This window comes from Pteropus medius, unplaced genomic scaffold (genome assembly GCF_902729225.1).
Source record: "Pteropus medius unplaced genomic scaffold, Ma_sr-lr_union100, whole genome shotgun sequence".
Lineage (NCBI taxonomy): Eukaryota > Metazoa > Chordata > Mammalia > Chiroptera > Pteropodidae > Pteropus > Pteropus medius.
Genome location: NW_024340696.1, coordinates 28,794,766 through 28,820,926, shown reverse-complemented (window position 1 = coordinate 28,820,926; position 26,161 = coordinate 28,794,766). Strand labels below are relative to the sequence as shown.

General features: G+C 38.5%; 1 protein-coding gene and 1 pseudogene across 1 annotated transcript in view; both read right to left on the bottom strand.

Moving 5' to 3' along the window:
- The window catches only part of SLC16A10 (solute carrier family 16 member 10), a 96,087-nt gene that overhangs the window by 47,711 nt on the left and 22,215 nt on the right, over positions 1-26,161 (bottom strand). The gene's annotated exons all lie outside the window — the stretch shown is intronic.
- On the bottom strand, positions 7,451-8,843 carry LOC120608578 (small nuclear ribonucleoprotein-associated protein B-like; annotated as a pseudogene).

Here is a 26,161-nt window from a genome sequence, read left to right as displayed (position 1 = left end):
TTGTGCATCATACACCACTCCTAAAATACGAAGAGCAACATCAAGTGTAAGGTTAAAAAAAAAAATCACAACACATCATACCCATACTAACTGCTGAGTCTCCGAGGTTCACCTTTCATTGACAGTTCTCAGAAATTCAAAGTAGTATACATTTATTTAGTCTTAAGTTTGGGGATTTTTTTACTCCTAACTTAGATTCACAGTTCCAGCTTCTAATGCAAAGCTCCTCATTCATTTATTAAAACTCACACTAAGGGTGATAATGAATATTTTCTAACTTTACCATTGTTCAAGGTAGAAGATAAAATCCTCCAGCCCATGTCCCTAAGACAGTGTGTCATCTGGCTAAATGTGAGTGTTGATTAGGCTTCTCAGTTTCTATGAGAGGATGACAACCTGAGAGTCTGTTAGTTTGATCCTGAAAGGGGATAAATACAGTATAATTCAACAACCAAGTACCTGCAGTACAGGTCCTAATCTCCTGGACAGCCCTTACCAAAGGAATGATATTACAAGAAGATGGAGAAACTGTGTAGTGTGTTCCCCACATTACCCTTAGATTAGGCCTGGAAACTGCGATCACACTGGCCCCTAGTAAAACTGCTCTGAGTTGTCTCTTGGTGTCACAGCCTCGGCTTTTACCAAGAGATACTCAGAGAAACTGCCTGATCGGATCCATTATTACACCTACCATAAAGGTAATGCCAACATTCATTTATTCCTCAGTGCTTCCTCGAGTAATAGGTAAATTTTCTCCTCTTTAACCACCACCTGCACCATGCTTCTTTTTTCATTTTGGTTGCCAGGAAGCTTAGAGTCAAATTTGTGATTGCATTATAACAATATAGGCCCTTATAGTTTATGTATTAGGTGCTATTTTCTCCCTGGTCTTAACCATATACTATATAATTTCAATGGTTCTTGATTTCTTATTTTCTGTTCCCATCATACCATTTAATTGGTGTCGTGTTTCATGCTCCTGAAAACCTCGAATCCTTTGCAGAATGAAGCAGTATAAATACATAATCCTATTATTACTATAGTTTTTTAAACTTTGCATTAATAACAACATTAATGGCCTACAATGAGAAACTTAGTTAAGAGGAAAATTTTTTACCAAATGCTTATATAAGATATTGAAAAATATTCTCCAAAATAGAAAAGATATAAACAACTGTTCTTCTCTTGAACATCATTTTTTCATAAGACTCAGTGATATCATTTTAAATTCTGGCCATCAAGAAAAATACTTTCCTACTTAGATCCCCTTCGCATGTCCATTTTCTCTATACCCATTTCTGTGCACCCCTTCTCCCCCATGGTGAACCTTTGTCGCTTTTCTTAACTGCAGGAACCATATGGGTGATGGCTACATGAAAAATTAAAACCCTAACTAATAATGGTCAGTAGGAACACTAAAAAAACATACTCGAAGCATCTTATCTTTGTAAGGAGAAAGGAAAACAATTACTGAGCACCAACCATGTGGCAGACGACATGTGGGGCACTTTATATACACTACTTCATTCAATCTTCAGAGCAACCCTAGGAGATAGATAATATCCCTACATTACAGTATCTGAGGTAGCCAAAGCTCCGAGATTTAAGTGATTTGCCTAAGGGAGCCCGGCTGTTAAAGTGGAAGCCTCTAGATTTATACCCCATATTGTCTGGTCCAAAGCTCTGCTCTGTCCATTCCTTCACCCCTTATAAACAACAACACTGCCTTTATTTCCTCGTCAGTGCACTTAAGCTGCAGAACCTTTTAAAGCTAGGAGGACAAGTTAGTAACCTTTTCATAAGGATAATAAAGACCCAACAAAGCTCTTAAAATGCCTTTCTATGAAGGGACATGTCAGAATCAAGCGCTTTCAAAAATGTCCTACCATATTGGCCCTCAGTGTTCTCTCCTTCCTCTGCACTTCTCCAGCACTTACCGTTGGTGCCACTCACTGTCACTGGCCCAAGGTTCTTTACCCTGTGTATTGTCTTTGTGTGCACACGTCTCCCCAAGTCTAAATTTCTAAAATGCCACCACGGTGCTTTACACATGCTTTCTCCCCTCCTATCTTTAGATCATATTAAATACTCAGAAAGTATCAAATACATGAATGGAAACATTCAACCCTTAAAAGGGAAATTACTGCTAGATATATAATATCAGATTGTTCTACCTTTCTCAAAGAGGGTTGTATCCAAATCTACCTCCTTTGGCACAGTAAAATGTTCCTCCACCACTCTTTCTGAGGCAACGTGCTTTCTGAGAAACCAGAAAGGAGTTCCTGCACATACAACTAAAACAACGTACAGCCTGGTGTTAGCCATTTCTGTGTTACTTCACTTCCCCCACAATGAAATAGCTCTTATTCATTAAGATTTTCCTTGAATTTCTCAGTATAGCCTTGTTCTGCCATAAGATTCACAGAACTAAGCCCTATATAACGGTGAAGGAATTTTTTAAGTTATCTCTAATAAAAATGTTGAACAGAATGTAGCTAAGAACAAAGACCTGAAAGAAAACATAAGTCCAGTTTATCGAATGTGTATGTGACACATTTATTCATTCAACAAATATTTACTGAATGCCTATAATGTGCATGCCGTTACTGTTCCAGGTGCTGAGAGAACAGTAGTGAACAAAACAGATACAAATCCCTGCCCTCATGGAACTGCCATCCTACTGGATAACCAAAAAACCACAGAAAAACAAAAACGAAAAAGACTAGAAAGAATGGTTGATATGCCAGTTGGCAAAATCAGGACTCAAAATCCATGTAATGAGAAGACTGAAAGCAACAAAATCGAATTTAATGGAGAAAAAATATGGCATTTTACAGTGGAGTCTGAGAAATTAAATGGACAAATATAAATGGGAAGGAGATATACAGCTTTATTCATGCAACGAATATGTACTGAGTCACAGACTCTGGGCACTGGGGAACTCAAGTCACTAATCTCAAGAAGCTTACAATCAAGAGAGGCAGACAGACAACAACAAGAGCAGCATGTAGTGTGGTAACTGAACAAGGTGTGAACCATGTTATGGGAAGACCACTCAGGAGGGGTACCCACCCCAGATGTGGGACGGAAGGGGCTGTCAGACCGTTATTTCCTCACAGTAACACCCAAACTGTCTTGAAGGACAAACAGGCCTTAATCAGGTAAGGACAGGGGGAAAGGGAGGCAGGAACATTCCATACAGAGGGTGCCACATGTATGAAATTAACATCTGTAAGTGGTTGTCTCAGGATGCAGCCAGAATCACAGCAGAGCCTTGTCTGACATTCTGAGAAATACAGACTTTAATCTTTAGATGTTAAAAAGTCATCATTAGGTTTTAATCTGGGACTTACATGATCATGGTATTTTAGAAACTTCAATCTGCTAACAGTTTGGAGAGCTGACTAGTCATGGGGGAGATTGTTAGGGAGGCAGTTGGAAGGCTGGTACAAGTGACAAATGACAATGTTCTAAACTCAGAAGTAGCAGAGTAGCCAAAGTAACAGATTAGAGAGATATGAGTGATGAAATCAACAGAACTTGTGATTCACTAGACATGAAAAGATGAAGGGAGAGACAATAAGGTTGACTTTTACAGAGCTGGCTAGGTGACAAAGTAGGGGAGGGGCAGAGGCAGAGTCTAAGAATAAAGAAAATGATCAGGTTTGGGGAGTGGGGGAAAAGGGAAGATGATGAGTTTGTTTGAAAATGCCAGCAACTTACTCAGTATGCCTTAATGTAAGGCAAGTTTCTTTTTCCAAAATTATTCCTCAGGGAAGAAGAAGCTGCTTTATATTAAGTTCTCTTTCAAAAGTTTCTATATCATGGGCAGCTTCTCATTTTCTATATTTTGAACAAATTATTGTTGGGGAAGACAAATAAGCTAGAGACTACCCTGGACTGTTGCTAGTTTGGGATGCTACCAGAGGTGACCAGATAGACAAAACTGGTTAAAAAATAGCAGAGAAATTTGACACAGATTTAAAAGTTTCCTAGGAGCATGCCTCATACGTGTATATTTGGATGTTACAGATTTCAAAAAGCAACATAGTGAGTAAGCAGTTATTTTGTGGAGATCACAAATATGCACCCACAGGACAAAAACATCTGTGCTAACACTTTGCAAGTAGAGACTTGTCACAGGAACCTTCCTCATTCCCTAGCTTCTTGTTTCCATTCAGGGACTTCCCAGTGGAGATAGCTCAAGGCCTGTTTCCATCCCCTCAGCAACTGCTCCTAGGGAAGATGACTATCTGCTTGGTGACTTTGGCAGAAGGAAATGAGAATGCTCAGTCAGCCCCTTCTGGGGTTCTCTACTCCTTAGTAGTGGCCTATCTGCAGGACATCCAAATTCTCTGATCGTCCATGATATAAGTGTACAGGGCAAAGCCTGCAGGAGAGATTTACAGCTGACCAGCTCACATGTAACCGTCACACCAGCCCCATCCTTTAAATGGCCATAGATCATAATGATATTAATGATGATAGCTGGAATTTATCTAAAACTCACTATGTGCCAGAAACTCTAGATGCTTCACAGCCACACACATATGCTACATACACACACACACACACACACACACACACACACACACACTCCACACAATCCTATAAGGTGGGTTATTCTTGAAAAACTGAGGCACCAAGATGAAAAAACTTGTTCAAAATCACACAAATCTAGTGGGTGGTAAGGCTGGAATTCAAGACCCAGAGCCCTCACTGTTAGCTACTATGCTATGTTGCCTTTGAAGTGATTTCACCAAAAATTATAAACATAGCCTATATGAAGAGAATGAGAAAAAGAGTAGTGTAACGGAGTTAAATCTTCATCTTCTGTTGAAGGAAGTCTAAAAACTCAAAATACAGCCGTATAAGCATTGTATTTAGAAATATGAAGATAACCATAAGAAACAGCTAAAAAAAAAAAGAGTTAAAAGCAGTTGCCTTTGGAGAGCAGAGGGCCCAGGGTGAGGGGGCAGTGGGGCAGGGAAATGCTCCTTTTTTTATAAGCCTTACAGAAATCTGATCTTTCATACTATTACGTACATAACTTGCATAATCATAAAAAAACTAATTTTAGAAAGAAAACACTGACATCAACTTTGTTAGAATTAATCAGGGCGTATGCCAGGTTCCTGCTTTTAAAAATCATATAATCCCTATTATAATGAAATAACTTAATAAAACTACCCAGCAAACAGCCTAAGCTGAGCACGACACCACTGGGCACAGGAGAGTCATGATCGTGGTGTGGCCTGGCTCAAGATTTAAGAAGTCTGATCCAAATTCCCAGGAATAGACTGAATCTGTGGGTGCTTTATCAAAGACAGAAGAGGTAGGTTTCCTAAGCCCAGTCAGAACACAGCCTCTCCAGATTTGGGGACAGGGGTCATAAAAACAGTCTTATGCTGGTAAGTGATTTTGTCTGAGTAGAAACCTAGGTCAATTTCTAACTCGCCAGAACTCTAACCCTTGAAAGCAGGAAGACAACTACCCTTTCGTTCACAATGAGAATACCTGCAATGCAAAGGAGAAATGGCAGCTTACATGCTACGGAGCAAGCTAGAGAAGAAGGGTCCCCGCTACTTCGCCAAGTAGTACCGGTTCTGCCAGAGGAGGTAAATATAGAGGAAGACAAGTGTTTCAAAAAAGTCCTTTGCGAGATTTTGGAGAATTTAAAAGTAATTTAAATCATAAAGCTTTATCTTGCTATTTAATACTTTATGGCAGCATGTGTCATTTTAAAAAGTAAAAAGGAATATTATACCTCACATAGCTCAATGTACTAAAGATCAGGCCAGACAGTTACAATATCCCCACTCCCTTCAAGAGGGAAGAAAGAACTGTCTACTACATTCGAAGGGGTTATCTGAGTACAAGTAGTTCGGGCAGATCTAAGACAAACTGCAAGGTAAAATTTCCAGTTACTCTTAAACTGTCACTCTTTCTTTAGCCCAACACAGAACTTTGTACAGAGTTTTGTGCTTAGTAACATTAAGTGCTTACTTACCATGTGCCAGGCACTGTTGAAGTGCTTTATATGCATTACTGATTTAAACAATCCTGACTGAAGTACTCTTATTATCCTTATACAGAGGAGGAAACTGAGGCTGAATGGTTAAGCAGCTTTCTCAAGGTCATAAGACACAGAGTGAAAGAAAGGAACCTAGTCTGGAGGCCGTGTTCTTGACCACTACACACTATCCACCAGGAGCAGCCCAACGTCTGCCTGTAAATAGCTACAGCAAACCTTTGGAGACACATCGGAGCTCCTCCTCCTGAAACTGTCCCGTACAAACAAGTCTTGATGTTCTAAGAAAGCATCAACCTACGTAGATAAGTTTCAACCTAACAGGCAGATTTCTCTCTCTATGAATCAAATGCCTCTTGCCCTGTCCTAAGCACCAACTAAACAAAGATACTCTCATTACAGCATTCCTAGCTGTTATTTTGAAAGGGAGTCACTTACTACTGAATAGCAGAAAATTAGGAGATAACATTTAAACTGCCAAGATAAACCATCCACCGGCATATACAGGTTGGGTTGCAAGCCAAGCCTCTCACATTCATCCCCAACAGTGGATAATGGACCTAGATCAGCTTTTATATAAAAGAATTTATTAAAACAAGTTGAACTGATAAATGACTGAGAAAAAAAAACAGCCTAAAAGAAAGGATAACAAGACCAGTCATCTTTTGCCTTGTTCTGGAAATCTTGATCTTGTTGTCATAGCCTGAAAGGAAAGATATGTCTTAGCCAAATCAAAATTATCTCTGCCATTCTGTTTAATCCCCAAATCAAATTCAAACAACAGACATCTATTGAAAGTATAACAGTGAAAAGATAGGCTGATGATCAAAGAAGGCCTAAAGATGCATGTGACGATGTGACATGATCGGCAGCACTACGTTAGAGCCCCATGGAGGGACCCGTGCAGATCACAGATGCACACTCTCATACAAATCTTGTTCAAGAACACGTGGGTGCTCAGCATTGGCGCAATGAGACTTGTAACTCTAAATACACTTGTTCAGACCTAAGAGAGGCCCATCTCCACATCTGCTGTTCTATGTCCTAAAAACAAGAGGATCTCTTCTAAAGGCCATGGAGTTGTGGCTGTGCCACTGCCAAACTCAGAGATTGTCACTACGGAGGAGTTGAGTGTGTACAAAGACTTGAGCAGCAGAAGCACTTAGGTAAGAGAAAACCAAATTAATTTAGTAAGGCCTTCTTCTTTGCGAGCATGACTGCAATGGATTCTTGCATGACGAAGTTTCACTGCCAAGTAGTGCTGAGCATGCATTTTCTTGCTTTTCTTCTTGTTCCAATCGATGGTTCCAATTAGCATTGTATTCACAGCCATTGCACATGGAGAGAAACGTTTGGCAGTATTAAACAATTCACATTACTTTTAAGTACATACATATGTTGGTAGATCTAACATGAGTGATTGTATTGGAAATTAATAAACACTGAATGCTAGAATTTCTTTTTCTTTTTTTTTTCTTTTTTGCACTTAAAATATCCTATTAAGAGTTTAAAATTTGTTTCACAGGCCACAAGGGACTACATACAGCCTTTTGGCAAACAGGCAGGGAGCTGAGGACGGCCAAGAGGAGTCTAGGGCCTTGGTGGGCACATTCCCGGGGGAGAGGGCCCTGTAAGGGAAACCAGACAATTCAGCGAGACTCCACGAATGACAGCATAACAAACAGGTCCGTGGTAACGTGGCCCTGGGGGACCCGGCCCATGCCTCTGTGGAGCTACTTCTATAACTCTGTGGCCAAGGGTCAAAGAAGGCCTCGCATCCCATGGTAGGGGCGCATCTCTGGAGGGGGCTGGCCCATTGGAGTTCCTCATCCAGGGGGATCTCCACTGAGGGACCTATGGAAGGCCTCATACCAGGAGGTGGGCCCATCATGCCTGGAGGGGTTGCCCCTTGACCCATTGGTGGAAGAGGACCCGGTTGAGTACTGGGTTGGGGCTCCTGCAAATACTCACTGTGGCAGCAGCTGCCAGAGCTCTAGCGGTGCCTCTTCCTTGGGGGGTCATCACCTGCTGGGATGGCTCACCAACCCCACAGACTAGCTCAGCAAGTCCCACAGGAGCCTGGGGCATGGGAACACCAGCTGGGATTCCTCTGCCAGCAGCCCTGCCTACCCCTGGGCTTCCAGCAGCTCCAGCAAGTGGCACTCAGGCAATGCCAATATCTTTGGGAGGAGGTCCCTCTACCGTCATTGAGACCAGGTTCTCTCCTTGAAGCAGCACCAGACCAAGGACTTGCTTCCCTTCTCTTTTTGCTTGTTTTGAATTCTTTGGCTTGATCTTTCTGAATTCATCACAGTCACAGAGGATCAAATATGCTTGTCGAAAGCCTTAAAGATGCCAATGAACTTACGACCATCCTGCAGGACGCACCTCATCCTGTAGTGCTGCAGCATCTTGCTGCTCTTGTCCAGTCATGGTAGCAGTTCTGATGGCTCTGATTCCCGCCAGATTTGTCTGCACTGAAGCCTAGATGACCTGCCAGCAACCCGCTTCCAGCTGCCACTATCGGAAATGCGGTGAGAACGGTTTTATTTTATAAAACTATTTAATAAGACTATTAAATTTCACAAATAAATTCAGCTGGAAATAATTTGCACTTAAAAACAAATTCTTGATTTATATTCTGTATTTTGCCTTTTGATTTTTTTGCTTGCGTAACTATTTTAATGAGATCTAATCTACATACCATAAAATTTCATCTTTTAAAATAAACAAATCAGTGTTTTCAGTATATTCACAAAGTTGTACAACCATCGTCATTATCTAATTACAGAACATTTTCTTCTCCCCAAAAAGAAACTCTGTACCCATTAACAGTACTCCCATTCCTTCCACCCCCCAGCCCCTGGCAACCACTAATCTACTTTCTGTCTTTTGCACATTTTATATAATGTTTCCACTGTGTGTCCAGCTTCTTTCATTCAGTATGTCTTCAAAGTTCATCCAAGTTGTAGCTTGGATGTATGAGTATTTCATTCTTTTTGTGGCTGAGTAATATTCCCTGTATGGATATACCACATTTTGTTTATCCATTCATTCATTTAGGTTGTTTTCACTTTTCAATTATTATGTATAATGCTACTATAAATGTTTGTGTATTAAGGTTCTCGTGCACATGTCTTTTCAATTATCTTGGGTGGAATTGCTGTAGCATATGGTAACTTTTGAGGAACTGACAGATTGTTTTCCAAAGTGGCTACACCATTTTAAATTTCTACCGTTAATGTACGACGGTTCCAATTTTTCCACGTCTTTGCCAACATCTGTTATTGTTCATCCTTTATTAGTTATCCTTGTGGCAGTGAAATTCGTTGTGATATTTTTCCATGTTCCTAATGACTAATGATTATTGAGCATCTTTTCAGATGCTCATGAAATGTCTATTCAAATCTTTTGCTCATTTTTAAATTGTGTTGTCTTTTTTACTGAGTTATAAGAAGTCGGTACATATTTTGAATCCTGGTTAAGATATATGATTTGCATAAAATTTTCTCCCATTCTGTAAGTTCTCTTTTCACTTTCTTGATAGTGTCCTTTCAGGCATAAAAGTTTTTAATTTTGATGCTCTATTTATCTATTTTTTCTTTTGTTGCCTGTGTATCATATCTAAGAAACACTGCCTACTCCCAGGTCATGAAAATTTATGCCTATGTTTTCTTTTGAAAGTTTAATGGTTTCAGCTCTTATAGTTAGGTCTTTGATCCATTTGAATTAATTTTTGTATATGATATGAAACAGGCACGCAATTTCATTCTTCTTCATGTGGCTATCCCAATACCATTAGTTAAGAAGATTATTCTTTCCCTCACTGAATTGTCTTGGCTTGTTTTTTTCTCTAAATAACTTTTAATATTTGAGGAAAAAATAACACTTAAAAAGCAAATAAAATTTATTTTTTATTTTACAGACACAATTATTATGCACAAACTGCACATAAAGTACTCAGTGAGAAGCTCTGACATGTGTATACACTTGAGCAACCATTGCCACAATCAAGATAATGAATATTTCTATCACTCCAAAAGTTTTCTCATGCCTCATCATAATTCCTTCCTCCTGCCCCTCTCCACACAACTGCTGATCCATTTTGTCACTATAGATTAGTTTGCATTTTCTAGACTTTTAGATAAATGGAACCATACAATATGTATTTTTTTACCTTTACAGTTATTTTAATTTACATCATTGTTGAAAAGTATTCAAATATTATAGTTTGAATACAATTACATTATTTAATCCTTAAATCATTATTGTAACTAGATCGTGTTGCTACTTCAATATCTAGATTAAAACATAGTGATTTTACTGAAATAAAGGTAAATAATTACTTTTGTAGAATAATTACACAGTAATTTATGAATGTCTTTATTTTACTTTATCACTCAAACACCACAGGCCTACTAAGATTTGTGAAATAATAATTGAATTTAGTCATCTTTGATATTTTGCTCATTTTTATTACTCAAAACCATAACTTCACATATTTCCTAATTTTGTTGCTATGAAGGTTTATTTGTCAAGGTAGAGAGCACAATTTAATAGCTGTTAGACAAAAGGAATGTAGGACTCCATTTGTACTTTAGAAGCAGGCTGGGTTGGCAATGTTTCAGGGTGTTCATAATTATCCTTCGAGCCATACAGGTTTTTTTTTCCCTGTACTTTTCTGTACATAGGTTACATTTCGCACTAAAAGAAAGAGAAAAGCCATCTCAGAAGGTCACCAAATGTGACCCTGATAGACACTATAAATCTTCCAAATAAACCTGATGTAAAGTATGAATGAGATGGAGTCAGCGTGCTCGCTCTGTTTATATATGAATTTAGCTTTTGCAGGATTTGAGTTAAGCCATACAAATTTCCAAGATTCTCCTTCCTGAGGCAAGCAGGGACCTTGTATACACATCAACTCCAGTACTGTCAGAGAGCTGGGAAGGAACCAAGGGAAAAGAACGACCAAACAGCACTCTGGCAGCCAGGCACTGGGCAAGGGTTTTACATACACAAATGTCATTTAATCCTTGCAACTCTGCCAAAGAGGGAATACTGACTCCATTTCACTGGTAGGAAACCTGAGGCTCACAAAGGTTAAGTAATTCTCCAAAACTCCACTGAGCTAGTTAGCAGAGTGCTGCCTCAAGGCCAGCTCGACGAAGATTCATTCATCAAATATACCAAATTCATAGATCTGTCAACAACGGAAGAAAGATCTAGGAATTGGAAAGACAAGAAAACCACTATGACAAACAAGATAACCAGGCTACAGGTTCAAAGACCAGAAACTAGTCTCAGCTCCTGGATATCACATACCTCCTGCCTGTAATACGCTCCTGCATCCTGACTACCCCACTTATTTATTCCTTCCAACTCTTACTCGTAATACAACTTTTCTGATTTCTCCAAGTTTTCTACACTGTTAGTGTATTATTTTCATAATTAGAAAACAAAGGTATTTGTTTTACTTTATTCTTATATGTTTACCATATGCCGGACATAGTTCTAAATGTTCTATAAATATTAACTCATTTAATCCTCATAACAATACCCTATGAAGAAGGCATTGTTAGTATCCTCTTTTTACCTAAAGAAACCAAAGCACAGAGAGATTAAAGTAATTTGCCCAAGATTACACAGCTAGTACGTAACCCAGCCAGGATTCAAACACAGGCCGTTTAAATAGTTCTCTTATCTATTATACATTGCTGCCTGTCTATTAAAAAGCAGATTATCCTTATGGGAAAAGGATACTCTAGTATCCTAGTACATTCCATCAGAGCAGAGATAGGCAGGTGGGAGCATGGACAATGGCTAAATGGAACCCAAATCTGGGGCCCAGGGAGGGAAAGAGGAAAGATATGCATTCTCAGAAACAGGTACCTGGCAAACAACAACAGCAAACCTGAGCGGCCTTTCTGCCTGGTAAGGCTGCAGCCTCCCTGAGGACAGATGTAATGTTTACCAGGCCACAAGGGAGCTCTACCCACACAACAGGATGTCCTGAACTGAGAATACCACAGGTGTCATTTAGCTGGAGAAACCCCACAAAGGTAGAGGCCACCAAAAAAAGAACAGGTTGGGGGAAAGACGCTTTTTTTCCAGGTACCATTTATATGTAAACACAAAGGAAATGGCCACATATCAATGAAGGGGTTCACTGAAGACTGTCACAAAAACAAGTTTCCTAGTAGAGAAAAAAGCCTTCCTGTGAATTTAACAGGAAGACCTGCTCCCCCGGAAATCTCATTGTGCTGACTCCACTGTGGTGGCATTTCATTTAGAACACATTCCCCCCTAACATATATATGTTCCAGTACCAACATCTGCCTCACATTTTTGATATGATGAAAGTAAGGGGGAAAAGTCGTAGAGCACAAAGAAGTATTTTAAAGCAAACTACATATTCAGATATAATGATGTGTCTTATAATTAAATATTCCAGTTCATAACTCAAATGTAGGCTTCCTTAATTTAAAGTGAACTAAACATATTCGGAATTCTAGTTAGTGTAAATTATTTTCCCAGAGATTTGCCGTGTAAGATGACCTCAATCAGATCAGATCCAATGTGCCAAAGCCAGAAAAATAATAATGACACACTGAATTCTGCTTATTTCATAAAAGAGAAAAGAGGAAACAAGTGTCTCTATCAATCATCTCAGGCCTTCTCCAAAAAGGTTTAACAGGATTTCTACTTTGTCCTATTGCCTTTCACTCGACTTACCTCTTGTCACATCCAGAGGCACAAGAGAAAAAGGGCAATTTGAATGGGGGTGCTATCAGTAAAGATCCCAAAAGGGAGATTCCACCCTTAGGGTGTTTAGAGTTAGATCATGGAGGCCCTTAAATGCCAAGTGGTTAGTCAGTCTACAGTTAACAAATTTGAAGCTTAAAAACCACTTTGAATTAAACTCAAATATGAATAACAGCTTTATCACTAAAACAGTATTTATCAAGTACTTTGTTCTTCCACTCTGATAAAATCAATTTTATTACTGATAAGTAACTATTAAAGCCACTGAAAAGAGGAAAGTATTGATAAGTCTGACAAACAATGAGGCATTGCCTATTCACTAAGCCTTTATCCTCAAATAAAGTACCTTATCAGGTAGGGAATGCTTTTCCTCTCTTGCAACACTGAACTCAAGTGGCTTGTGAGTTTCACATCAGTTCCAAATCACTGTATTTTTCCATTTCCCCCTGACTTTCTTGGAAGCCTGACAGACTGCATGGAAAGATGAAGACCTTCCAAAATCCAAACACGCAGCTGCTCTTTCCAAGGCCAGATCCCAAACTGACGTGGCTGCCTGGTCAACAGCACCCCAGCCAATTATTAATGCTTTGTAACCTTTTCATTGTCCCAATTTTTTTTTTCCCCCCGACTGGAGGGACCTACCGCTCAAATTTAAAACCTGTTATCACATAATGTTAAATGAAAAATAGACACTCTGTAAGTCTGTACAAATTATACACAAACACAAGACCTGAAAGTGAATGTGAAAAAAATAAGAGTTAATTTGGGGAGTAAAGTTTTTCTTGACTTATAAACTTTTATTATTATTAATAATATTGTCTGTATAATAAAAATCTGCTAAAGAGGCAATAATCACTGGTAAACCCCCTCTGTAAAGGACAACACATTTTTGTTCTCTCAATAAACAGCCTCCCTTAATGCATTTCACTTAATGCTATACAGGTGGAACTCTTCAGAACAGAAAGGTTTATAGCATGGTGCTATGGAATAAACTTCTATATTTCTTCTTAAAACCAACTGGTATGTCTCGATCAGCTAGCCTACTTTGCCTAGTAAAAACTATAAATAACTGATAAGTAACTGTTAAATATATTAAACTGGGAAGAAGCAATTAAGAGCATAGTCTCCAGTCTAGAGTTAAGCACAGATTTGAGCCCTGGCTTCAATGAACTGCTCTGGGACCACAAGCAGGTTAATTAATGTCTCTGTGCCTCATTTTCCTCATCAGTAAAATGGGAAGGATAGTAGCACCTACCTCAGAGGGTTGAAGGATTAGTAGAATAATGCAGGTAAAAGAGCTTGTAACTAGCTCTCAGTAAACATTCAATAAATGTTAGCTACTTTAATAATTATATACAATTATCATAATATTAATTAACATTAAACTGACAGGATGATTCAAAGAAACGGACTTCCAAGGGACTAGAACCCTGTTTGGATAAGAAAAACAAGGGTATCACTGTCCCTTTTGTCCTCGGTGAAGATGAGAAAAGCTGCTAATAAACAGTTTCAGGCTATGGAACCACAGTGGCAGCCTCCAGGGTTGCCCTGCCTGGATTGACTATGAACCTGGGAGAGACACGGCCCATGCAAGCTCACCCACACCCCCTTAAGGAGCCATCATTCAAACAGCATCCCTTATGTCTGTGCTCAACAGGATCTTGCATTTTCCCTTTACTTCTCTACTTCCTAATCTCTTTGTTTCAGTGTTCAGAAATAGCCTCTTCATCCTTTCCCCCCACTCTGCCTCCACCTTTAGACTTTCAGAGAAGCAGATTCTTCAAGAGGTAACAAGAGTCATAATGCTGCCTTGAGGGAGGACTGCTGTGAGAATACGTGATAAACAGCATCCATTAACAGGAGTACACCAGCAGGAACATTGTGCAGTGACTGCTGATCTGCCATACACTAGTTTTATGACAATGAAGGCTAAACCAGCAGTCCCTAACCTTTTCGGCACCAGGGACCTGTGCTCCTATGAGAATCTAATGCCAGATGATCTGAGGTGGAGCAGAGACGGTGATACTGCTGGGGAGCTGCTGCAAATAAAGATGATGCTTCACTTGCTCGCCAGCCTCTCACCTCCTGCTGTGTGGCCCTGTTCCTAACAGGCCACAGATTGGTACCCGGTCTGAGGCTTGGGGTTGGGGAATCCCTACTCTAAACTACAGAAAGAAAGAAATGTTTTGTCTAACCTTTGTTTCCTTCATAGCACCTGGCCTAGTGATTGTCCAAAGTTGGACCTATCCCTCCCCTGCTCAAAACATCGCACTTGGGAGAAACCCAAGCTCTTTACCCTAGCCTACAAACCCTACACGATCCAGCCCCTCCACCTCTCCACACTGGGCAACGTCTTCCTGTTCTACGCCACCCTTATCCTGCCTCTCTGCCTTTGCACTTCCATTTTCCTCCTCCTGGTAGATTATTCCCCCAGATATTCACATGGCTATGGCCACTGGAGTCTCAGATCAAATGCTACGTTCTCCAACAGAACTTCCCAAATGAAGAATGTCCTTTTCAAGCATTGTCCCATTTTACTTTCTTCAAAGCTCTTGTCACTCCACTAAAACATAAATTCTATTAGAGTAAGGACCCTATCTGTCTAGTTCACTATCACGTGTCTGATGCCCAGCCCAGTGACTAGCACACGAAAGGGGCTCTCAATTTTTGTTGAGTTAAATAAATGAATAATAATATCTGGAGATTATAATGCTACCCAATATTTATTTATGCACCCACTGTTCTAAACACTTCCTACTTATTGTCTCACCTAAACTGTTCAACAATCCCAAATTTTACAGATTAGAATACCAAGGTTTAGAGAGATTAACTTGCTATAAAGTCACTCTGGTAGTAACCAGCAAAGCCAGGATTTTGGTCTGATTCATAAAAGAATAAGAATATAAAAACTCATATATTCTTAACCAACAGTGCTATACTATCTCCATAGCAGATTTCTTCATTTGTAATATGATAATAACCATTTCATCTCACTTAACAGGTTTACTGTGAGGAGTAAATATATAAAAACAGATTGAAAAGTATAAAGTGCTATGCAAATGTATTACAATATCTTAAAATTGTCACAGATTGCCTAAATGAATCGAATAGGTATAAAAGAAATGCAGTAAGCAATAAAATTCTTTAATTTCACACTTTATCCCTGGCACAGCTGTCAGGAGTAGCGTGAATATGACACTCCTACACATATTTCAACATAAGTCAATGCATGTTTTTTACCCAGCTATCTTTCAATGGTAAATACATAAATATGAAGAATGGGAAGAAGCTAACCAAAGGACTAGTGTCAAAAAGAGGACCTATAAATGCCAAGAAAATGCTCCTGGTGAAGCAGCTTCACCTTTCTAACTAAACACCACCACACTGGCTCCTCACTAATCCCATGAGATAATACCCAATCTGCAAATTGATTTTGAATAGTCTTCAAAATCTTAATATCTCTATTCTAGTACTTTAAGATAATCCCCACTAAACGGTAAGGGGTTCTCAACTATAAATCTGAAAATAAGGCACTATTGATTGTAATTCTGACATTTGTGACAAATATTACATATATATAAACATGTATGATAAAATATGCATGTACCTGTGTCTGAACACAGCCACTACTGATTCAAGTTACTAATCGCCATGTCTGTCTTTGCTAAGAATTTAAAATGTAAATCAGTATACAGTGGTATTCAGTATAGAGCAGTAGAAGGAATATGGAGTTTGGAGTCCAAAGATCTAGGTTTGCATCCAAGGTTCTCCAGGTACCTTCTGTTTGATCCAGCCGATCTGAGCTTCAGTTTCCTCATCAGTACAGTGAGGAGGAGGAGGAGCAGGAGGAGGAGGAGGATAATAAAATAAAAATAATAATAATAATAATAATAATAATAATAATACCACCACCATCCTATAAGCTGATCAAGTTCAGATTAAGGGTGTTAAAAATACACCAGAAAGTGTAAAGCAATAAATAGACTTTATATTTTTTACATAAAGATTGACAGTAATTCTAAGAACAAATATACTGTATTAATATAAACTTCTGTTGATATTCAGGATTAAAGAGTTGTGAGAAATACTATTTAACCACAGAACTTCCCAAGAAATTACACTCCCTTATCAGACCATCTAGAAAAATTTAACAGAGGCAAAGGGATTTTGATATAATATGGAGACAGTAGGTTTTTGGTGAACTCATCAAGTCAGAGAGTTTTTGAATGAGTCTTAATCTTAACATCTTATTGTAAATGTGTCCCGGTTTTCCAAAACATGACTTTCCAGAAATTTCATGGGAGGTAAGTGATAACACTCTATGCCCATGCACATCATTTCAAAATACACTACCATTTCTACAAAGGTTGACCCCAAAGTCCTCCCATTAGCTCTGGAGATGAATGAATAAATTATCTGTAATTTAATAACTGCTTATAAGGCTGATCACGTGAGCTTTAGTGTGATTAGTTATAGAAGCAGAAAGATCTTTGGATTAAAATAAGTCTCCACAGATTTCATGATCTATTTAGATCCAGCTAAGGAATTCAGAAACAAAAATAAAAACTAATTCAAAGTTAAATTTAATTTTATTAATAAAATTTAAAATATTTTAATAAAATATTTTTCTAATTGTATTCCATCTTCCCAGTATCTAGCATAGCTAAGGTTACAGTATGGTTAAAGTATGAACTAAGGTTAAAGTATGACTATCTTTAATGAATTGTGCCAGTTAGCCATCAGCCCTTACGATTCAAAGTCCTACTAATAATGAGAAAAAGTTCTAGATGCTGTGCAATGAACCGAACTCGAACTCTGACAGTTAATGAATGAAACTGCAGAGGTAGGAAAAACAGACAGTTGATAAACAGGTTATAAACATTTGTTTTTCCTATAAAGTCTATAAAGAACATTTTCTACTTTGTGTTTTCAGAGATTTTTACATCATACTAATCATCGCACTAAAGTTATTACTCTCTACCATTCATTCCTACTCAATAATCTAAGCCAGAATAAAGACTTAGGGATTCAATGAATGAAAAGCAGTCTATTGGAGAAAATAAAAAATTTTTAAAGTTTTTTTCAAACTATAAGTACAAAAGTCCATTTCTCAGCCATCAACCAACTCTGAATAATTAGATTCGAAATAAGCAGATAAAAGTCCCTAATTTAAGAAATGAAGGTATAGGATCTTTTTAATTTCTACGGCCAATCCCGTCACCCAAAGTTTACTTATTTTGTGGCAACTAAAAAGCCCACTGCTAATCAAGAATCCCCTTCTATCTTATCTTTTAGGATGCAATTATCCTGGACTTGGAGCAATTTTCTCTTAGGACCTCAGAGTATTTGCTGGGCTCTAAATGTGGCCTCTCAACACGCCCCAGAGTAGAGCACTGGACTCCACAGGCCTTTCCCACCTCTGAATAGTTAATATTCTTGCTTCTTGATCCAGTACTGATTCCCAACTCCAGGACTTCTTAGAGATTTAAAAAGAAAAAAAAGGTGGGTGGGGGATTTAAGCCAGCATCTTCCTGATGACATAATGCACACTCTACTGCTCTTTTTTGATAAATACTGGTACATCCTTCAGGAGGGTATTTAGGTAAGAAAGGACCCCCTGAGCTGAGTGTCACAGAAGTTAATATGGAGGACAAAGACTCAAACCCGGCACCCCACGGAAACCATCTCTAATGAGGGGCTCCAACTCAGACTCCTCTTTGCCCCTTAGGCCTACATCAGAATATTTAGAAACTTTTACCGGTTATTCGTCTATTGGAACACAACGAGATCAGAAAACATTACTGTCACCTCTTGGCTTCTGAGATCAAACAGTGAACCAAATAACTGAGGGAGCAGCAGGTCTCCCCTGGATTTAGTCTTCACTAAATTAGACACTGAAGAAGGAGGCTGATATCAGACACAGATCCTTTTCCAGAGGGAACCACAGTCTCAGAGCTACACTAACAAGTACCTGAGCATGGACACAAATTACACAAGTAAATAAATAATTGATCTAATAAGCAATGAGAGGCTGAAAGGGAAAAGATTCTATTATGCTGTTGTAATCTGAAGAAAATTCCTTGCAATCATTAAAACATCCTGGGATTTTACACTGGGATTATCAGATTTCATGAGCACCTGTGTGCTCATGAAAGACTTATATTTGACAAGGAATTCAAGAGTAGGTAAGGAGAAATAAAAATCCAAAAGCAAAGTTACTGTGGAACCAGGCAAAGATTGGCTTGATACAATGATGACAGGTGGGAGGAATGGACTAGAGTTCGAATAAGTGCCTGATGATAAAAACATACGTGAGAAGTAATAAGATTCAGATCACACCAGGCTCCCAGAGCACACTGACCTTTCATTTACAGAAGGAAAGTTAATATGAGACATGTGAGCGAAAGATAAGCATAAAAATATTATGCCACGAATAGAGGAGGTGATGTTTACTTTCCAAATGAAATGGTTATCAGTAATGATGAACTGGTAGTAAATAAAGTACCGTCAACAGCAGTACCTAGTGATTACGCTCAGCACTCCTCTGCCAGGAGATGAGTAAGGATGGACTCCAATATGCATAACAGCCTAAAACAAAACCCACCAGTTCTCTCTGGGGAAGCAGGAAGCAGGTGCTGTGCTATCATAAGAACTTGATAAGAACCAGGTGCTGCTAAGCCCGCATTGAAGAGCTGCAACAGAAAGATCTCAGTTGTGCCCTGGAAACTAAAGAGCACAATGAGATAAAAGGCCATGATTCCTCCCCAGCCAGTTCACTGTGGAGAACGGAGTTCTCGCTGGTGTGCAGTCCAACAAGCATTAAAGTTTCTCTTGCCTGGAAAATCAGTGACCTACTCCAGCCAGAATCTGCACTCCTTTCTGACAGCATGTTGGGTTCCATCTTTACAATCCCAAAGCATTGCCTCCTTTGCATGCAGCTGAGGTAAGCTACTAAGGAATGCTGAGACGCAAACTAGACTAAAGCCAAAGAACAAAGTCAGGTCCAGGTTCAGGACACACCAGAGTACAACACAGAAGCTGTCAATGAGTGGAATGAATGAAAGAATGACCACATTTATCAAAGCTGGGGGACTCGCAACCAACACTAAGGGCAAGTCATGGTCAAAAAGCCAGATACCAGGAAGCTGGCAGACACAGGGAGAGAAAAGAAACTCAGTCTGAAGCAGAAATCGTTCCTGGCATTACATGCTCACATAAAAATCACACGCTCAGTGTGGTAAAAACGTGTCCTGGCAGCATGTACCATATGTAGTGGGACTATAGTATATTCCATGGGGTTACTCTTCTGACCAAAAAGTTTCACAGATCCACTTTAACACGTGTCAGATTTCATGCATGTTTGTTTGTTACAATTATGAAGAGAGCTTATCTTTCTATTTGAAATAAATCAACACCAGAGGCCACTGACTCAGTGAAGTCATAGTAAAAAAAAAAAAAAAGTTTAATTATTAGCATGTGCAATGCCAATTTTAAGTGCAAATGTAAGAGGATTTAACTCCTATGCAGAATCACCTAAATTACACAATGTAGTTCATAGTTCATCCCCAGAGATACCTCATGCCAGCCAGAAAAGACAAATTCAGGCTAGACTCAAGAAGGTGGGAAGGAGGAACAGAGGTGTCCCTCCCCTGGTGTGTGTCCGACCCATCGCAGCATTTCTTTGGATACAAGGATACTCACGGGAAAAGTGCAGATGTTCGCAGGGGCAGGGGCTGGACTTGGGGATTCTGCTGCAAGTATATGCTTAAGCATGATGGCTGCCTGGTTTTCCCTTCTGACCACCCACTAGACTAAAGCTATGGGGAAGCAAAGCCAGGCATCTCCCCTGCCTACTGGCTGGTCATCACAATCCACGGCAAACGAGGGATACCCATAGGTCTTTGAAATTCACACCTGGACATACTAGATACCTGGACTAAGGGTGAGCTAGGGGCTGATCTACCAAACATACCAGCGTGCTGCCAGACTGGAAGGGGGAGGGCCACTACCGCTTCCCACAACACTGCAAGACACAGGCACCTGACCCCAACCCTCTCTAAGCCTGCACCTAGGCCCCAACAAAAGGTGAAGGGGGACAGCAATGTGGGCCTCCTCCTCCCCAACATGACCCAGTGGCCAGTCCAGGTGAAAGGCAGCAGTGGATATGGAGCAGGGCCTGGAAAGGTGGAAAGGCAGAAATTATGAAGAGAGCTTATCTTTCTAGCCCAAGCACAGGCTCCACTGTCCCACCAGACTTCATTTGCAAAACAAGATCAAATATAAATTAAGAATTTCAAGATTCTCACAGCAAAGAATTAAACTAACCACGAGACCTTTCTGAGCACAGAGCCCTGCATGACTGCATAGGAAGCTGGCCCTACCTGGTTTTGTGCCACAACATGAAAGCCAAAGGAAAAGGGGGTTAGGCTGTAGCTTTCCACAAGGTTTCTTTAAACTATACTTTAAATGGAAACAGAAGAACAGAGTTTCTCTAAAAATTATGTTCTTCCAAATATAGTAAAATCTTGATAATGCTGGTGCCATAAAACTAAACTAATCCAGGCCTACGGGGTAACCAACAGGCAGTGGGGAAGCATGTGTGTCAGTATATTTTACAGGTAACATTATTTAACCCCGTGGCTCATTTAAACTGAAGTTTTAAGAAGCTGGTTGTATTGTATACTCTAAGATCACTTGGCAATAAACATTCCAAATATACTTTGAATGAATGAATGAATAAACAAATATTTGACAAAACACATATTTTTTTTCCATCAGGGAAATAAAATTCCTACTTGCCTCATTTCCACGCATACACATTTTAAAAATTATTCCAAACAAAATAAGCTTTATCTCAGACTAGTTCAGTTTATACCAGAATCTGAGTTCTGAATAAAAATAACCCTAACACCCTAAAATAGATACTATCAAGGCAATTCTTTTTTTTAATCTCACATTGACGACTCTATAGTGACTGAGACTACCCTAACACTGTGTTCAAACACTAATAATTAGCATTATGACATGACAGTCATCATATTTTTAAAAAGGCTGTCAAATAATCTATAGCACCTAAATTAAAGTCGTTGAGACCAGCACTTACTTATAGTGGTCCACAGATGGAGGCCAGTCTGTGAACTATTTATTGCCAGTTCATGACAAGATAACTAAAGAAACTGAGAGTGTTTCAAAATGTTTATAACAATTTGAAAGGGTAATTTTACGTCTGATAAATCTAATAATATATAATACAAATCTGAAATCATTATGTCTGCTTTCTTTTTCCTTTTTAGTAATTCTGGACTGGATATGAACACAATAATAGATTCCAACTGGCATTTTACTTTACTTCCATTTAAGGTATAAAATGTATATTGTGTAGAAACTTAACTATAGGAAAGCATATTTTAACAAAGCAAAGGCTGCCAAAGTTATCTAGCCCTAAATTAGTCCATAAACTAAGTTAAATCTCTGAAACAGTATCATGTAGGAAAAGTGCCATTCATCAACTCTAACCTCTAATTTAGAAGCCCATTTTTGTGTGCTTATGCATATTTTAAAACATTTTGATAAGCACTTTTCACACTGGGTATACAGCTATGATTATAAGTACACCCAGAGGAAATTACTTGATATTTTTCCAAGAATCTGAGAAAGTTTACACACAGAAAAAGGAGAAACAGGAAAAAAAAAATGCTTCGTGAAACCCAAACTAGGGATGTTGGAAGAACAATGTCAGCATGTTTATCTGAATACCAGTGTGATTCAACAATGTGAAAATATGCAAATCAGCTTTTATTGAAATTATACAGACATTAGTTATGAGCACATTTTTTATATTTCTGAATATTTTAAGTTAATTTTTGTGATGAATGTCACATTAATATTACTTAATGGTTTAAACCGACTTCATATTTAAAATCTATACCTCATCAGCTTTAAAAGAAATTCCTTTATCATCGAAATTATGAGTTTGGATACATAAAATACTGAAGGAAGACATCCTACACAATAAAGACCAAAAATCCTACAATACCATGGTTTCCAAACTAATAAGGGTACAGTGTTCTCCTGCCATGTTTAGTTTCCAAAATTCCAAGTCCTAGGTAAGGCCTGGATATGAATAGGTTTCAGACATTAACTATATATTCACCATAACTGTTGTTTTTTTCTTTGAGAGCTAGAGATAACAGCACTGGCACAGTGGGGACAGTAGCGATTATTTAGGTCCAAAAAAAATGTGTCCTGTTTTATTTGGTTTACTCATCCCTTTATACCGAGAGGCGAAAACCTGCCTGTTCCTTTCTTATATTGCTCTACTGGTATCGTAAGCACATTTGTAGATTTCACTATGAAATCTAAATATCATACATAATATTCTAATTCATCTTGTCAGTACATCATGGTTTCAAAATGCCCCAAATATAAACAAACAACAACAACCATCCTAAACAAGCACAAAAAGCAAATGAAAAACTGGGAAAAATATGTGCAACTCATATCGGTGACAAATGGCTGAGTTTTTCCAATAAATTAGTAATTCCTACAAGTCAATTTTTTAAAAAGCTAACATTCTAGTAGAAAAAATAGACAAAAGATGTAACAGATGGTTCAAGAAAAGGAAATACAAATAAGTAACTCTTTATACAAGAGAAGAGCTTCGACCTTACCCATAAGAGAAATGCAAGTTATAATGAAACACCATTCCTTCTCTAAAAGATTGTCAGAAAGTGTTAACAAACTGTGCTGGTGAAGTAGAGGGTACATTATGAATTCTCATGTACTACTCTTGGGGATGTAAAGTGGTACTGCCTCCATGAAGAAAATACGGTAATTTTTTAATTAAAATTAGAAATATAGATCAAAAAGGACATTAGCTGGTCAAATTAGAAAACTGGAATATGGATAGTATATGTTAGAGGAATGTATCCATGTACAATTTGTTGAAGCTGATAACTTACGGCAGTTATATAAGAGAATATCTTTATTTTCAGGAAATACACACTTAACGCATTTAGGGGGAAAGGGCCATAACATATTCAACTTATTTATTCTTAAATGGTTCAGAAAATTTTTTTCTCAGATATATGTGTGTATGTATACACACAAACACACAAGAGAGAGCAAGCTCAAAGAAAAAGCAAATGGAATAAAATGTTTCCAAGAGGTGATAAAGAATTTAAAAGTATTCTTTTACCATTCTTATTCTTGCAACTTAATTTCTCAATAAAAAGTGGTTTAAAGTGTGAAAAAAATATACATACCCTTTGACTCAGAATTTTCACTTTTAGGGACTGTACCTACAAATTTACCAACATATGTTAATAATTTATATGCACAAAAGTTCATTATAACATTGTTTGTAAAAGCAGATTTTTGCCAAGGACAGATAACCCACTCAAGTTCCTTAGTCTTGGCTTCACTGAACCACATTCAGCTGCAGAACAGGGCAAAGTCCACCCTTGTCTTTTTCAGCAGGATGTCCTTCAGGAACTGTGCTTGCTTTTGCTCCCAACCTGTTGGGATTGTTCTCATTCCCTGGCTTTCTCTTCCTGGGACTCTGCAGTACCTTCCCAACAGGGATGAGGAAACTTTCCCTTAGATCTAAACCAGCTTCTCTGGTTGTGTAGGTGAGGAGAGAAAAGTAAATCAGATGCTGATACCTATTCTCAACTGCTTTGAGCCCTTCACAGCTTTTTTACGAGTGGTTTGTTGTCAGCAAACACCACCTGAGATCATCAGCGGGTGCCAGACAGGACTGAATGAATAAAAAGAGGTTTAAAGCTACCACAACTTTCATGAAATTTATTGACCAGGTCGTATATTTTCTTTAACCATTTGCATCAGTTTTTTTCTGTTATAAGTACATTTCCTAAAATTAAAGTAGATTGTCAATAAGAAGCCCTATAAGGTCAATGGTCTGAAAAACAAAGATCGTATGTAAATGTTTTACCTTGACGTAGCAATATGCATTTATTTTATTATTTACATTTCTTCAGTTACGTTGCATATATTTTCTGTTTATTAGATTTCTTCTTTGTTGAATTGTCTGTTCATGTCTTTTACCTATTTTTGTCGTGGGATGGCAGCCTTGGTAAAAACTAAAACTTAGGATGGTATAACGAAATCAAGTCCAACATTCTGTCCTTCCTGAAAAAGTAGGCCCTAAAATGCCAATAATTTGGCTCAGCTTTCCCTCTCCCTCTCCCTCCTTCTCTTCTTCCAGTACATCAGAAAGGGCACTAGATTTGGAGTCCTAAGACAAAGGTTCATTACTGAGTCGCGAGGACTTATTTACTTACCGATAAACAGAAGGGGCTGGATTGATTGGTCAGCAAGGCCCTATAGGTCTAAAATTCTTTCGGTCTATTAGTCTTTTTCTATCCTCTCCTCAAACATCACCAGCCCCATTCTACCTATGATGGCAAAATGATTTAACTGTGTTAATTATGGGACTTTTTATTTGGTAGCCTTAAATCAGTTGTGATGTGAAAATAAGAAAGAAATACAGAGAAATGATCCTTCATGTCCCCAAACAATTGTTTCTATATATAGCAGTATCCCCTTATCCCCGGAGGATAAATTCCAAGACCCACAGTGGATGTCTGAAATATGTTTTTTCCTATACATACATACCTATGGTAAATTTTAATTTATAAATTTGGCAAAGTAAGAGATTAACTAATAACTAATAACTAATAATAAAATAGAATAATTATAACAATACGCCATAATAAAGTTATGCGACAGTGGTCTCGCTCTCTCTCAAAATATCTTATTGTACTATACTTACCCTTCTTGTGATGAAATGAGATGATACAATGCCTACGTGATAAGATGAAGTGAGGTGAATGACGTAGGCATTGTGACATAGCATTAGGCTACTATGAGCACTGAACACAAGCACTGCGATACCATTATAGTCATCTGATAACCGAGATGGCTACTAAGTGACTAAGAGGCGGGCAGCACATCCAGCATGGATACGCAGGACAAGGGGATGATTCATGTCCCATGGGCCAGAGCAAGGCAGCACGAGATTTCATCTTGCTACTGAGAACGATGTGCAATTTAAAATTTATGTATTGTTTATTTCTGGGATTTTTCTTTAATATTTTTGCTCCATGGTTGACTGCAGGTAACTGAAACCGTGGAAAGCACAACCAAGGATACGGGGGTCTTCTGCCAATAATAAAATTAGTTAAGATTCTATCATCTCAGGGTCAGACTTTGGCTCTGTTGAGGATGTTAATGACATTCTTGCAAATAAATAGCTTCAAAGCAAATAACTAAATATTGACTAAAAGCAGACCACTCCAAAAACTTGGTTTATTTGGTATTGCAAAAGAATAAGCCAATCACATT